Here is a 14,385-nt window from a genome sequence, read left to right on the forward strand (position 1 = left end):
AAACCGCCAACTTGCGAGGAAATTTACCCCAACATTTTTCGAAATGCTGAAACTGAAACCAATATTATTCTTCGTTACTCGATATCACGTTCAAATAACAAATTCACGTTTACAGCGTACAGTGTGTTGATTTTTGAATGACCCTCTTCTCACGAATAATTTTCATTAAATAAAAACGATGAAGCCAATCTTCAACAATTCTACTTCAAAGTACCCACATTTTCATTACACACAAAATTATTACTAAAAATTTAGAAAAAACATTTTACAATATTGCAATAATAAAAAACACACGCCTATACACTTTCTCACATGGTTAAATCGAACGGGAAAACGTATAAATTCCAGTTTTAACCGACACACCCTGTACACCCTGTATCCTAATATTTTCATCTCTTTAAAGACGTCACATCTCCGAAAAACGAGTGCGACTAAAGTAACGAAAGAGTATCTGAAATTGAATCGACTATTATAAATTTCGTATCTAACACCTCGATTAAAAACCACGGGCTACAGTCGAACCACGCGACAAAAGATAACTAGACACAAAAAGCGGGCTGTATGAACAACGAGATCGCGTGGCCCGTTCCCCCGGTTCCTCGATGAATATTTCACAGGCTGTTGCAAGCGTGCAACGATTCGTCGATTAAATAAATTTCAAATTAATACTCCTCTTCCCCGCCCCTTGTCGTCTCGTAATGGCGCGGCGATTAAATTAACACGAAAGTATGAATTACTGATTAACGCTTCTCTCCCCGGGTCTTAACATCCTCACACCTCGTCTATAACAGGGTTTCATGATTTATAACCAACGGTGGGCGGGATTAATTCATCGGGTACAACACCGATAGACATTAATTATAACGCCCAGTTATAAATGTTCAACCAGGGGAATTGTGTCGTTTCCTTGGCGACGCATAACTTATCGATGTATCAATGCTTACAACAACGATCGTTAAAAGGGAAGAACGACGGTTTCGGCCGCGATAAAGCGGCCGGGAGATTAACCGACTACCGACGGAGGTTAATTGGCCCATTCGTCTTTATTACCATAATACCAACGGTGTTATTAACTACGGGAGGGGGATTCAGCGTTTGGAATGACCTCGCGTGCTACACTCGTCAGTTGCTACACGTCCATCAAACCGGCGTTCTTCGGGAAACTTTGTAGACACTGACTGGGGTGGAAATCGTGATTCCAGACGATTTTCCGATTTGTAACTTTGTGCTTAATTTCAATGTTTTTTTTTATTCTTGGGTGGATTATTGTTGATTTCTTTGGGGGGAGTTTTTAAACCCCAGAATACAGATATAGAGAGTACAGTGACAAATGAACTTGAAATAAAGAATTTTTGCAATTCGGTATCTTAATAAAATTAGAAGAAGGAATAGAAAAATGAATGTTAGTCTGTCGCAGGGTTTGATAGACTTGTACTTTATTTGATAATAGTGATATCATGAGAAAGTTTCAATTGAAACATTTTATTTTATCGAGAATTTTATCAGTTTATTGGTGGCATAGTCTGAAGCAGCTTTGGAAGGAAACATTAAGAGGGATAATTTGCTAGACGCCTCTCGTAAACCGCTGCTGCTGAACTTTATAACCTCGTAAATTGCATTCAACCCGATTGCCTGCGTTTCTCCGGGAAATTCATAAAAGCAAATCTACGATTTAACAGTTACTTCACGACCACAATCATTCTCGTCTAGGTTATCAAACAATCGCTCCATTGAATGCTGTAATTGTTCTTAACCCTTTCGCCGGGAAAAACGTATGTATATACGATCTTTAAAGGAGAGTAACGTTTCCATTATCATCCACAAGAATTGCACTTTAATTAATTAGACGAAATATTTCAACGATTCTAGTTTAAATAATTAAATCGTCAAAAATTCTCAGAACTAACAAGGGAACGTCACATTTTCGTGAAACTTTGGTATACAGTAGTCCTGAAAAAAATATTCGACGCGTATTTCTTTATATCGACAATCGTCCTCAGTGAAATATCATTCGAAGCAATATTCTTATTCTAATGTCTCGAAAAGTATTAGAGATAGAGGAATAGTGTAATTTGACGAATTTTGTATTTTTCCATAACAAATTTGAAAAATAGAAAATAATCTCTCTCTCATCTTTGAGGACGATTTTCTCCCCTTCAATGTGGACGATTGTCGATAAAAAAGTTTTTAGTACTACCATACACAAAAGTCTCATGAAAATCGGTTATTATCACTTCGAGATGATCCCCGATAAGTAACTTATCATGAATTTTTCATATCTTACTTTACTCCATCGTACGTTATTTCAAATTTTTCAATTATTCTCACACGAACACGTCGAATTACCGTAGAATCATCAATGGTAAATTAAATTTCCCGGTACAAATGGTGATGTCAAAATGCACAACATATAAAGTTTCCTATTGTTGCTCCGTGTACGTTAATTATTACTCCGCGGCCGATAATAGCATTATTATTTGCGTTCGGCTCAGTATCGTATTTAATATTTCAAACCGGCTTAATGCATGCATTCTGCGCGCGAGTGTCGGCCGCACGCTACGTTCGCGAGACGTGTCTTTCGTGGCGTAATAACCGATAATACCGCGCGTTGCACGATAAATTTCATTCTACGCGAAAACCGAGCTGAATATTGACCGACGCGTGACACGCAACGAACCCGCATGCCGAATGGAAATCATTATGCGAACGTGACGCGCGTATTTTCACCAGACGGACCGTGTTGCTTCTGAGGCGAGTGCACGGAAAATGGTGTCGAACGGTGTGTAACTCTATCTCGATTTTAACAGTGTCACCGACCACTTTTCCGTTCCATCGTGCTCACGTTTCTTGTGGAAATTTTCCGAGTTTTGGAGAGAGGTGGATGGTGGTCGGTTAAGATGAGAATTTCGCGGTCCTTGAGACTTAGGGAGATCGAGAGTTTTAGAATTTGGGACTTTGGGAATATGGGAATTTGGGAATTTGGGAATATGGAAATTTGAGAATTTGGAAATATGGAAATTTGGGAATTTGGGAACTTGAGAGTTTGGGTATTTTGGGACTTTGGGAATATGGGAATATGGGAATGTGGGAATTTGGGAATATGGAAATATGGAAATTTGGGAATTTGGGAACTTGAGAGTTTGGGTATTTGAGAATTTGGTAATTTGGGAGCTCGAGAATTTAGGAACTTGAGAATTTGGGAACTTGAGAATTTGGGAATTTGGGAATATGGAACTTTGGGAGCTCGAGAATTTGGGAACTTGAAAATTTGGAAACTTGAAAATTTGGGAATTTGGGAATACGAAAATTTGGGAGCTCGAGAATTTAGGAACTTGAGAATTTGAGAAGTTGTGAATTTGGGAACTTGAAAATTTGGGAATATGGAAATTTGGGAGCTCGAGATTTTGGGAACTTGAGAATTTGATAATTTGGAAATATTGAAATTTGGGTTTTGGACAATTTGAGAACTTGAAATGTTTGCAACATGAAAACCCCAACTTTGCATAACAAAAATTGAGAACCCAACCGGAGTAAAAAAATACACCCTGCTTTCTCATTGATATGCATGTCAAAATTGTAAGTGAAGCATGTAAATTGTGGCAGCGAGGGGAATTTCATTGGCATCCATATGGGTTAGGATATTGAAAAAGCGGAAAAGCAGTTTGGAAAAACGGGAAAAATTTTCGTCGGAGATTTTATGAATACAAATGAAAAAATGCAAAACAAAATTTTCCTAAAGAGTTTTCGAAAGCGATGTTTCGCCGCATTCGAAGTGTTTCATTGTGAATTTTTCAGATGAATATTTATACGCATACATTACGCATACGAAATGTACAAACGATACGCAAAACAATTTACAAATAATTTCCGAAGAACGCTATGCATCATAATTAGCACTCGATCTAAATTGTAATATCTCATTGTAAATTGAAACAGCATCGTAAATAAGCAATAAATTACAGTATTACGATACCCGTAACAATTAATTTTGCAAACATCGGATCGAGCTTGTGATAGTTATTTTATTTAAAAAAAAAAGTAAAATCATATTTATTAATTGTCTTATTTCGAAAAATTCCTTCGTTTCCAACACGAAATTAATATTATACAGACTGTCTGAAATCGTCGGAGGAAAAAATATTCGTACTTCATAATTCTGCTTATCTCGAGTAATGGATACCGACTCCACTCTGTTCAGTCGTGAATTCCGTGTAATTAATGACAATATACATTTCATGGAGAGTAAAATTTCCATCGTAATCATACGAGTAATTACTACCTACCAAGCACATGAAATTAAATGTTTACATTTTCGTTATTTTCTTTATACACGCATACAAATATGCGTCTACAAGGATTAATTCGAAAAATTAGCTCTCGAGGGACGTGTTGTCGATACTATTTTCCTGTGCTTTCACTTTTGTCTTAAATTTAATGAGAATAATGTTAATGTTACAATATACACACAATTATACTACTCTCCTCAGGGACACGTTAACTTTTTTATTTTTGAATCCACGATCGTTTCTTTTCTTTTCAGTTAAAGAACGAACTATAAAAATATTTATTCACAATATTTTCACAATATTTCTGTAATCTCTATTTTTCCACGATATTTCCACAATATTTCTGCAGTCTCCATTTTTCCACAATATTTCTAAAATCTCTGGCACAGAAACTTCTGAAATTTCTCTCCTTTATTCCGAATAATTCTCTAAATTTACAAAATTTCTAAAATTACCTTTTTTCACTTTTACCGATATACGTATGCGAGAAATTTCGCGATTTCTCCAACGATCTCTTATTTTCAACGATCCACAGGAAGATAACCGTGACATTTAATCACCCACAGTGATGGTTTCGCCTGATCTCAGGCTCGAACAAAGCGCCTTACAAAGCACGGAAGTAAATGCACCATAAAATCGTGCTCGAACGAAAAGAAGGTGCAGTTTCACCTAGCGAAACAGCCTATTCAGTCAATACGAAACACCGGGGTGCATTATACAGTGATTGAGATCGGGTTTACGACAAATCGCGTATAAATGCCAGGCAAGAAGAACTTTCCAGACGGTTCAAATATACAATCTCCACATAGTTAAACTTTTTCGGGGCGAGTTGAAAATAAACACAGAGACACAGACAGAGAGAATTTTCCGCCAAGCATACAGCGTTTGATTATACGATCCCAGCGAATAATTATACCAAAATAAGATCGTGTTTACGCGGCAACGTAAATAACTGGGTAAACGGGTTGATTTCTCGTTATCGGAGGGAAAAACGAGACGATCGACTGGCCATACGATCGAAAAACCGACCACCGGTCAAAGGGAAACGAGAAGCGGACAGAAAAATAAAAAAAAAAAGAAGAAAAACTAGTATGAAAAGTAAATTGGACTGGGATGGATCGACTGGACGCCTTGTTTGAACTAGCCAGGTGAAATTAGCGAGTCGCGGGTCTGCTATGCAACGTGGTAAAGGATGGAGAGGAAAAAGAACGCTCGTGTGTGTATGAGAGTTGGATTCTAGAGGAGCTGGAAACGTTTCTAAAGTCTCGAATGAATCAACATCTCAAAGGGAAAAGGAATTACAGGGTTTTCTTCCATTGCTCTTTCACATATCTTTCCATTACCACTTTCCACATCTGGAAAATTTATATTTTGTCATTTGTTTTTCAATATTTTCCGACCGTCTTGATACGGCTTCCAGGGCAATTAACTTACTTTAACTTGAGTTCAAAGGGAAACCAGAAGGTCTTTACTTGATTGTCTGGTTCAAGAAGCAGGAAACTGTTCAGTAACAAAGAATTCTCCATTTTGAGATAAGCGTGTATTCAAAGTAGGTAAATACGAAAGCTCCGAGCTATGTTTCTCCGTTTTTTCTACCTTGAATGCTGCTTTTGTAATCTCTCATTATTTACAAATTATCAAATCCTTCAAAAATTCTACAATTATTCATACATCAAAAATTTTTCAATTTCTGTTCACGTCGATGATCTAATTCCAAACTTTTCCGTACAATAAAACGTTTCCACGCAGAAACATAATTACTCGTTCAATCACAACTGCAGTAAAAATCGAAACGATAAAAACAGGTGTTCAAAACTAACATATGCAAAATCTCATAAAAATCGACTGATATTTCCTCAAACAAAGGACGTCATAAAGTCACCCACCACTTAGCACAATCTCCACTTAAAATTTCAACTCGTGCTAACTTCCGCTATGAATTAACGAAACCGAAAAAAGAAAACTCGATTTTTCGAACCGGTCGAAGATAGTCGAACCCCGCAATCGTCGTCGACGGGGAAAGGGCGATCTGTTATCCTGGTAACAGGTGCCCGGGAACGATGGCGTAACAAAAATACGAGGGGCGGTTCGGCGCGCGAGAAAGGAAGCCCATTAGCGTTCGCGCGAGAGCGAAGTGGTCGTTCATTCATGAACTCGCCAGACATACCCACTATCGCACTACTATTACTACTACTACCGCTACTACTACCACTACTACGACACGGCTACGTCACCACCACTTTTACGCCACTCGAGCACCGGCGCCAGTGTGGGTTACGTGTTCCACCGCAAACCGGGCACCACCACCGCGACGCTGCGCGCCCCGTAGCACCGCGTTCCTCGCGTTCTTACCCGGAGGAGTTTCGAATACTCCTCTGTTGCCCACCCACACCGATCACCGGCCACCTTGACACTGAATGTGGCCATCGAATGCTCGCATAAATTAATCCGAGTGAATCGGCGGGAATCTGTGCGCCGAATTTTGATACGAGATAAAGACCGAGAGAGTTTCAGGTGTCTCTGATTGTAAGAGGTTCCATTGAGGTTTTACTACGACGTTTTTGCTGCGATCTTGTGGAGTTGTTTCGTGATTTGGACTTCAATTTTGGTACATCGACTTCTTTTTTTTTGCTGTTATCAAGTTTGTGTTTTCTTAATATTGTATGGATTGTTTGTTGTCTAGGTTCGTAGGGCTTGCTGGTGACATAAATTGTTACGGATAAGGTCTTTGGGTCTTTTTTGACCCAACTATTGACGTAGGAAAATCTCGATCAGTGAGACTTTTTTTTGGTCAAAAAGATATTGCATGCACCTACAAGGTGCAAGAAAAGAAAAAGGGAAATTTTAGTAGTGTTCTATGCAATTGCAAAATTGCTGCATGAATTGTTTCTTTCCTCATTTCTAAGTAACTTTTACTCGTTGTGAAGAATTGTTGAAGTACGATTTTGTAATTGAAATAGTTTCTGCCGCGTTAAAGCACGATTCAATTTGTGTAACAAAAGATCAGAAGAATTCTCTCCAGCAATCCAGTAATTGGCCGCATGTATCATAATTAGAAGCTTTACTGTTAATGAATTGAGATGAATTACGCTATTCGAAACACGCTACGCGGGTAGTACCTATATTCCCCCCCATTTCCCTCGTCGAACTTTCTCGCTAATTTATATGAGAAAATCCTTTATTTTGAAAAGTAACGCAATATACCGGGCTTCCGTAACAAACCACACGTAATACTACTACCCAATATTCCCAAATTTACCGAACCTGCGTTTTCTCTTTTTATCCCCTTTGCCTACCTTTAACTTTTTTATCGGTTTTTATCTCTTTTATAGAACTGTCGGCTTTTTTTACTTTCGAACTTTTATACTACTTTTTATTTTTTCCCCCTTTTTTGATTGCGTTTTCGAACTCTTGCCTTTGGCGCTATTTTTGGTGTTACTGTGCTATTTTTGAGGACCCTCAATCGTATTAGAATTATTCCGAATTCAACTCGGTACAACTTTCGCTACTTTTCTTAGAATACAGAATTTACAGAATTTATTTAAAGTCTCCTTGAAGAAGCACTTTTAAGAAAATTATAGTGTAAAATTGAAGCAAGTAATAGCTAAATATCGCAGAGAGAAATCGGAAAATTTCAAAGAACTTTGTTTGAAAGGCATTTATGGTTGCTTAACACGGTTTCCAGAGACAAATTTCGAAGCGACCTACTTTAAAGAAAGTTCATCAACTCTGCGAAACTATTGATGGAGTGTTCAGTACTTAGCAGTGTACCACGACCCTAAAGATTTCTTTTTTTACTTCGAATTTTAGGGGGAGAGACGAATCGTCGAAGAAATATTAATAACCAATCCTCGAGCTAATTTTGCTATTCATTTTTCATGTGAAAAATTCTGATCACCCGATAAATGGAATCGAGAAGCCATTTCTCCAAAGCATCTCTTCTATTTAGACTGCTTAATAGAGCTAATTTAGCAAAACGAATCGTGCAAAGTGCATTTATTCGAAACCAGTATTCTATTAACTACACCAACTCATTCACCGAGGAACTTCGTTCAAAACACGGAATATTAATATTTTCAAACGTTGCAAACATATTTCAAACCGCAATTATACCAATTCTATCACGAAATACTACGAATTACCCAATTCTTCGCGCAAAGTGATTACACGAAACTTAGTTCACTGGCAAAATTCCGGATATTAGCATTTTCATTGTCATAATCGTATTTCCAGCGGCAATTGAACGATTTAATTACGAGAATTGCCTACGAAATCGTTTGCCTCTTGGTCGAAATTACGTTGACGATAAAAAAAAGAGAGGAAAAATAGAAACGTGGAGGCAGAAACGTTCGCTTGAACTTGTTCGAATTTGAACGGCGAGGGAGATATTAAAAGGAAACAATTTTTATACGAGATCCATGGAACGTTAAACACTGCAATCAGTCGTGTACGACATTCTGAAAGCGAAAAATTTCAAATACCTTTTACGCCCGTACGTGACGGTTTACGGTCATTTTATGGGATGCTACGCCGCGAATAAACTTCTTATGGCTCGAAATAAAAACAGCCTCGGTGTATTTTTTTACGAGGAATTCCAAAAACCATTCTACGCGCCCCAACACGCTAAGCTGGAATCTCTGAATTATTGATCCGCCGTATCCACCGAACGGGATCCAGTAAAATATACCATAAAGTGGAAATTTATTCGTCTCTTAATCTTCCATCGGAGAAAAATCATTAGAACCTCTCCTGCGATGAGTTCACACGAACTGTGACCGATGCTCGTCGTCCCTTTACTCTTCAATTTTTCGCTATTTCAATCGTTAAGAAGTTTCGCTCGAAAAATTCTTGAAAATCACATTAATTCAATTTTATTCCTCGATCGATAATTCTTGGTTCTTACTTTGCAATTTTTTCCTATTCTAATCATTGAAAATCTTCAACTTCTCAAAAAGCGCTTTAACCAAATTTGACTCCCTCGATACTCCTCTGTCGTTATTCTTCGTTCTTTCTATTTCAATCGTTAAAAAAATGCACTCCAAAAATATTTTATTCCCATTGCTTTATTTTTATAAATTCTTCTACGGAGTGTGCAAAAAGTATTTCAGAATTTACCAAGAAATTTATAACCGAACGTGTAAATATTCTTGCTAGAGATTCACTTAATTTACCACGTTGGCTTATAAATTTGGCAACAATTATCGATAAAGTCTCTCTTGGAAAATGTTAAATATCTTTACCTGGTGGATAAATCTCGTTCATAGTCGAGGCTCGAATTGAAAGAAGCCTATCCTCGAACGGGGCGCGATTTCATCCGTCGCCTACCTTTTTTCTCCTCTCCTTTCCTCCCTCACAACCACCTCAAACGATTACCACGTACTGCGAATTTTCGCGCGAGAGACAGCCTCTTGAAAACAGTTCAGCTGACCTATTTCCTTCGTTCCGAATGACAGATTGGAATCAAACTTTTCTCGGGGAAATTCTCGCCGAAAAATACTGCGAGCTGACGTTACCAGTACGAAGATCGATCACGCTGAAACCTCCAAGATTTTCCACCTGGAACTGCACTATCCCCGTCACGCTGATTGACTCTCGTATTTGTTTAAAAGGGAGGAAAAAATGTGGCTGTCACGTGTGAAAGAATTTCGATCGAATTAAGAGAATAATCTGGGACACTGGTTATCGCTAGAATCATGGTAGAACGACGCGTCTGGATTCTCGATATCGGCGCCTTGACCCTGAACAGCCACTGAACTTCATAACTTCCCGGCAACTTCCACGAAAACTTTCCTCGTAAGGATAAAAAGAGACAGGAACGTGCATAAACAGGCTGAACTTACGTTTCACGTGTGGTAAGCGTGTTTTACAGTTTCTTTGTCACTGCTTCGTCCTTGTAATTACAGATTTCGAGAAAATCACGGTGGATACATTCCACGTGGTAATTTCGTTTACTTTGGAGCTCCAAGTGACCAAAGAGACACTCTTCGATGTAAATGTTCAGATTTGAAATTTGAAGAAACTCGAGAGAAAGATTTTCGAGAATCACCGAAAGCACACGTAACAAATTTCTTTTAACTGCACAAGCTTTAATTACTGCTTTACTTGGAAACAATTCACAGTCGAACTTTTACGTTTACCGACCACTCGTGAGAATGAAAAATCAAGGGAAATACGTTCTAAGCAATTATCCATAGATTCCTATAAAAATGTGACTGTGTATCTTCGACCGCTCTGAGCTTGATGAATCGGTTTCGGTGCAATCGTCGAGCAACGAACGCTCCGAGCATCGCCGAAATTCCGGAAGCTGGTCTAACGAGCTGCTCGTTAAGCGCGAGCCAACTCGGTTGCAAGCCGGCCTAGAGAACACGTGGCGATTCTCCACGTTCTGACGGAAGAATTATCATTCCTTCTCGATCATCCCCTACGGATCCCACCGTTCACTCTCACAAGTATGGAAAAAAGGACCGGACAAAGTGAAATTGTATCCCTTTTACAATCTCCGATCTATTTTTCACTCTGATGGAGAATTTTAGGGAACATTCGATAAGCCAATGAATCCACGTGTAATATTCGATCCTTTTAATTATCATTTTATTCGATTTAAAGTGACGAGAGCACTCTCAGAGGAACTTTCAGAAAGAAAGAGCTAGACGTGTGGATATTTGTTTACAATCAAACTAATTATAACATATGAAAAACACATGAAAGTATATTTATCTATTAGCGTTGTTACTTGTCTCGAAAAATTCTAACGTACTCTCATATATTTTACACATTTTTCTATATCGCAGAAATATCCACAGTCTACTAGGTATTAAACAACACTCTAACTCGCGATTTCTTCAATTAGAAAAACCCCTTCGATTTCCGAACCGTCCACCATTCACTCTCACGGGAACATTCCAAGGAAACCATCGCCTCTTCGTCACAGAAACTTCAAAAACGAACAAACAGAAAAACATCTCTAACTCTTCGAAAATCCAAAACCATCGTCCCCTTGCCAAATCCACGAAATCACTCTCACAAGAACAATCCAAAAGAAACCCACCAAAGGTATCGAAAGAAACGAAGGAAAGAAAAACCCGCTGCTCTCTCGATTGACAATTAATCCAAAATTTGGAAAATCGTTTCTCAACGACAGTGGTTGGTGACGACGACCGCGTGGCACGATTTGGAAAACGTTAAAAACGCAGTCTGAAGCAAAAGATTCTCACCCCCCGCAGCAGCCAGGCCTCGCAGCTTCCGCTGGAGCTCCGACCGTAAACACACGTCGGTGGTTGATCGCGCACTGAAGTTTCCACCGCGGATCCGGCATCCGACTAGGATCCCACACCGGCGAACACCGCCACCGACCCCTCTCCGCGCGCAACCCTCGCTCCCCACCAGAGCACATCCCTCTCGACGCCCGGCGTCGACGAACAACCCCCCTTTTTAACCCTCCCGCCTGGCCGCCACTCGAAACCGTCACCCGGCGTCACTGTACGCCTCCACCCACGCACACACCCCAAACCCCTCTGTGTCGGCCTGACACCTAGCTGGCTACTAGCGTGCCGCCAGAAGCGGCAAGACCGAATGAAGTAGTTTCTTCTTATCTCGAGAGTATAGTATAAGGGGGTTGCCGATCATAAGAGTGAGGGGTGGAATGTGTGTTGCACGTGTTGGAGGAGTTTTCGAGGGAGTTTTAGCGGTGGGTGTTTTGTGAATGGGAAATCTTCGGGATCCTACGATGGACTGTGGGAGGGAGGGAGAAGTGATCGAGTTGTGGTTGGGTGGTTTTGGGTTGTTTCGTGAAGTCGCGATGAAGGAGGGGATGAGGACTTCAATTTTGGGAAATTTGAGTGGAATTGTGTGGGGAGAGATGGAGTGGTGGGTGTTTCTGGGTTGTTTTGTGAAGCTGTGATGGAGAAGGTGATGGGAACATGAATTTTGGAGATTTTTGAAAGGTCTGTGGGAAATTTGAGTGGAATTGTGTGGGGAGAGATGGAGTGTTGGGTGATTTTAGGATTATTTTGTGAATTTGCGATGAAGGAGGGGGTGGGAACTTGAATTTTGGGGATCTTTGGAAGGTCTGTGGGAAATTTGAGTGGAATTGTGTGGGGAGAGATGGAGTGTTGGGTGATTTTAGGATTATTTTGTGAAATTGCGATGAAGGAGGGGGTTGGAACTTGAATTTTGGGGATTTTTGGAAGGTCTGTGGGAAATTTGAGTGGAATTATGTGGGGAGAGATGAAGTGGTGGGTATTTTCTGGTTGTTTTGTGAAGCTGTGATGGAGAAGGGGGTGGGACCTTGAATTTTGGGGATCTTTGGAAGGTCTGTGGGAAATTTGAGTGGAATTGTGTGGGGAGAGATGGAGTGGTGGGTGATTTTAGGATTATTTTGTGAAGCTGTGATGGAGAAGGGGGTGGGACCTTGAATTTTGGGGATCTTTGGAAGGTCTGTGGGAAATTTGAGTGGAATTGTGTGGGGAGAGATGAAGTGTTGACTGTTCTTAGGGTTGTTTCCTGAATTTGTAACGAAGAAAAGAATGATAAATTTCGAAGATCTCCACGAAGTTTCCATGGTTTCAGACAATATGCATAAAAGATTGAAATACTTCTACTCAATTGTAAGTTGCTCTAATCAGACTTCTAAATAAAAGATCGTCCTCTGAATAACTGAATTAAAACACGTAATACTAAGACACGACATCGATAAGGTAAAAGACGAAGAAAATAAGTGTAATTATTAAAAAATATGGAAAACAATAATACAACGATCCTGAAATATTCGCCAAGATTATCTCCCTCCCTGAACGAAAGGTCCGCATAAACTTCCATGTTATTACTCCAATACCGCGTGTTTTTATTCGATTACGTTAAGCCACCGCTTATCCGAGGATCCAATATGCGGATTTTTCGTTCGACCAGCTTCCGTGCAATCTCGAACAACAATCGAACAAGATGTAAAGGAGATAAGCAAACAAAGTGCACCAAAGACGACAAAACCCTCTTACATTGTGATCTTTGATCAACTTTCACGTATTATATCCAACTACCAGCATACAACTGAACTTAACAGAAAAAAATCGTTTTCCAAGAAAATTTCTATAACAGATCTTCTCGATGAATTTTATGAAACCTTTAAGTCATCGCCAAAAGGAAAAACAACTAAGAAATTTTCAATACTCTCGAATGATTAGAAATCCATCATTTCGTATTACAAGACCTAATACTTCTAACTGTAACCCAGATCCCCGAAATTCGATCAGAATTCCACGGTGAAAAATGTCCAAAAGGTGAGACGTATTTCATTGTCAACGATGAGATAGCTCGTGAAGATTATCCCCAAATCCTTCGAACTTTGCATTAGAAATTTTCCGAAAGCGTTTCACGCGAATCAGATGATCTCTACGGGAAAGTCGGCGGTTTCCACGGGTTGCAGATTTACCAGGAGTTTCCAGGTGTACGCGGGAACTTTCCGCCACGGCAAAGGCTTCTTGTTTCTGTGACTTGTTCAGAACTCGACCTCTCGCTTTTCCACCAGCCTCACGGTTAAAGTCGCGGCCGTTTTACGCGAGCCTGCCCACTCAATGTATACACAATGACCCCTTTGAATAAATTTCCGATAATACTTCTCGAGGAGCGGAGGGAAATACCATACGTCGTGTAATAAAAGTTTCCCCCGCGTACTTTGGAAACGCGGTCCACGGGAGGCCGGGCATATAATGTGCCAAAAGAATCTTAGATTTATGTGACCATGGATGACTTATGGTTCTCTTGCAAAGAACGGGTCCAAGACTTATGAATTTTTTTTGGTTAGAGAAGAGAATGTTTTCTTGAAGAAATTTTTAATATTTCTAATGCAGCTAATTTCTGATAAAGAATTAATTTTGGTAAAAGTAAATTCTAGTAAGAAGAACAAGTGGTTGTTTGTTTAAAGGAATTTTTAGTATTTCAGTAAAGAGCTGATATAAACTGTACCTAACAAAATGAGAAATTTCATGTGTTTGATGGTTTTTATAAGCAAAAGTTTGTAAAAACTTTAGCCACAGAATTATAAACAGGTAGTTGAAGCTCTATCTTTATAAAGCTACATCTTTTTTCTCAGACTCAACTCTCT

The sequence above is a fragment of the Habropoda laboriosa genome, unplaced genomic scaffold, assembly GCF_001263275.1.
Source record: "Habropoda laboriosa isolate 0110345459 unplaced genomic scaffold, ASM126327v1 scaffold87, whole genome shotgun sequence".
In the NCBI taxonomy this organism is placed as follows: Eukaryota; Metazoa; Arthropoda; class Insecta; order Hymenoptera; family Apidae; genus Habropoda; species Habropoda laboriosa.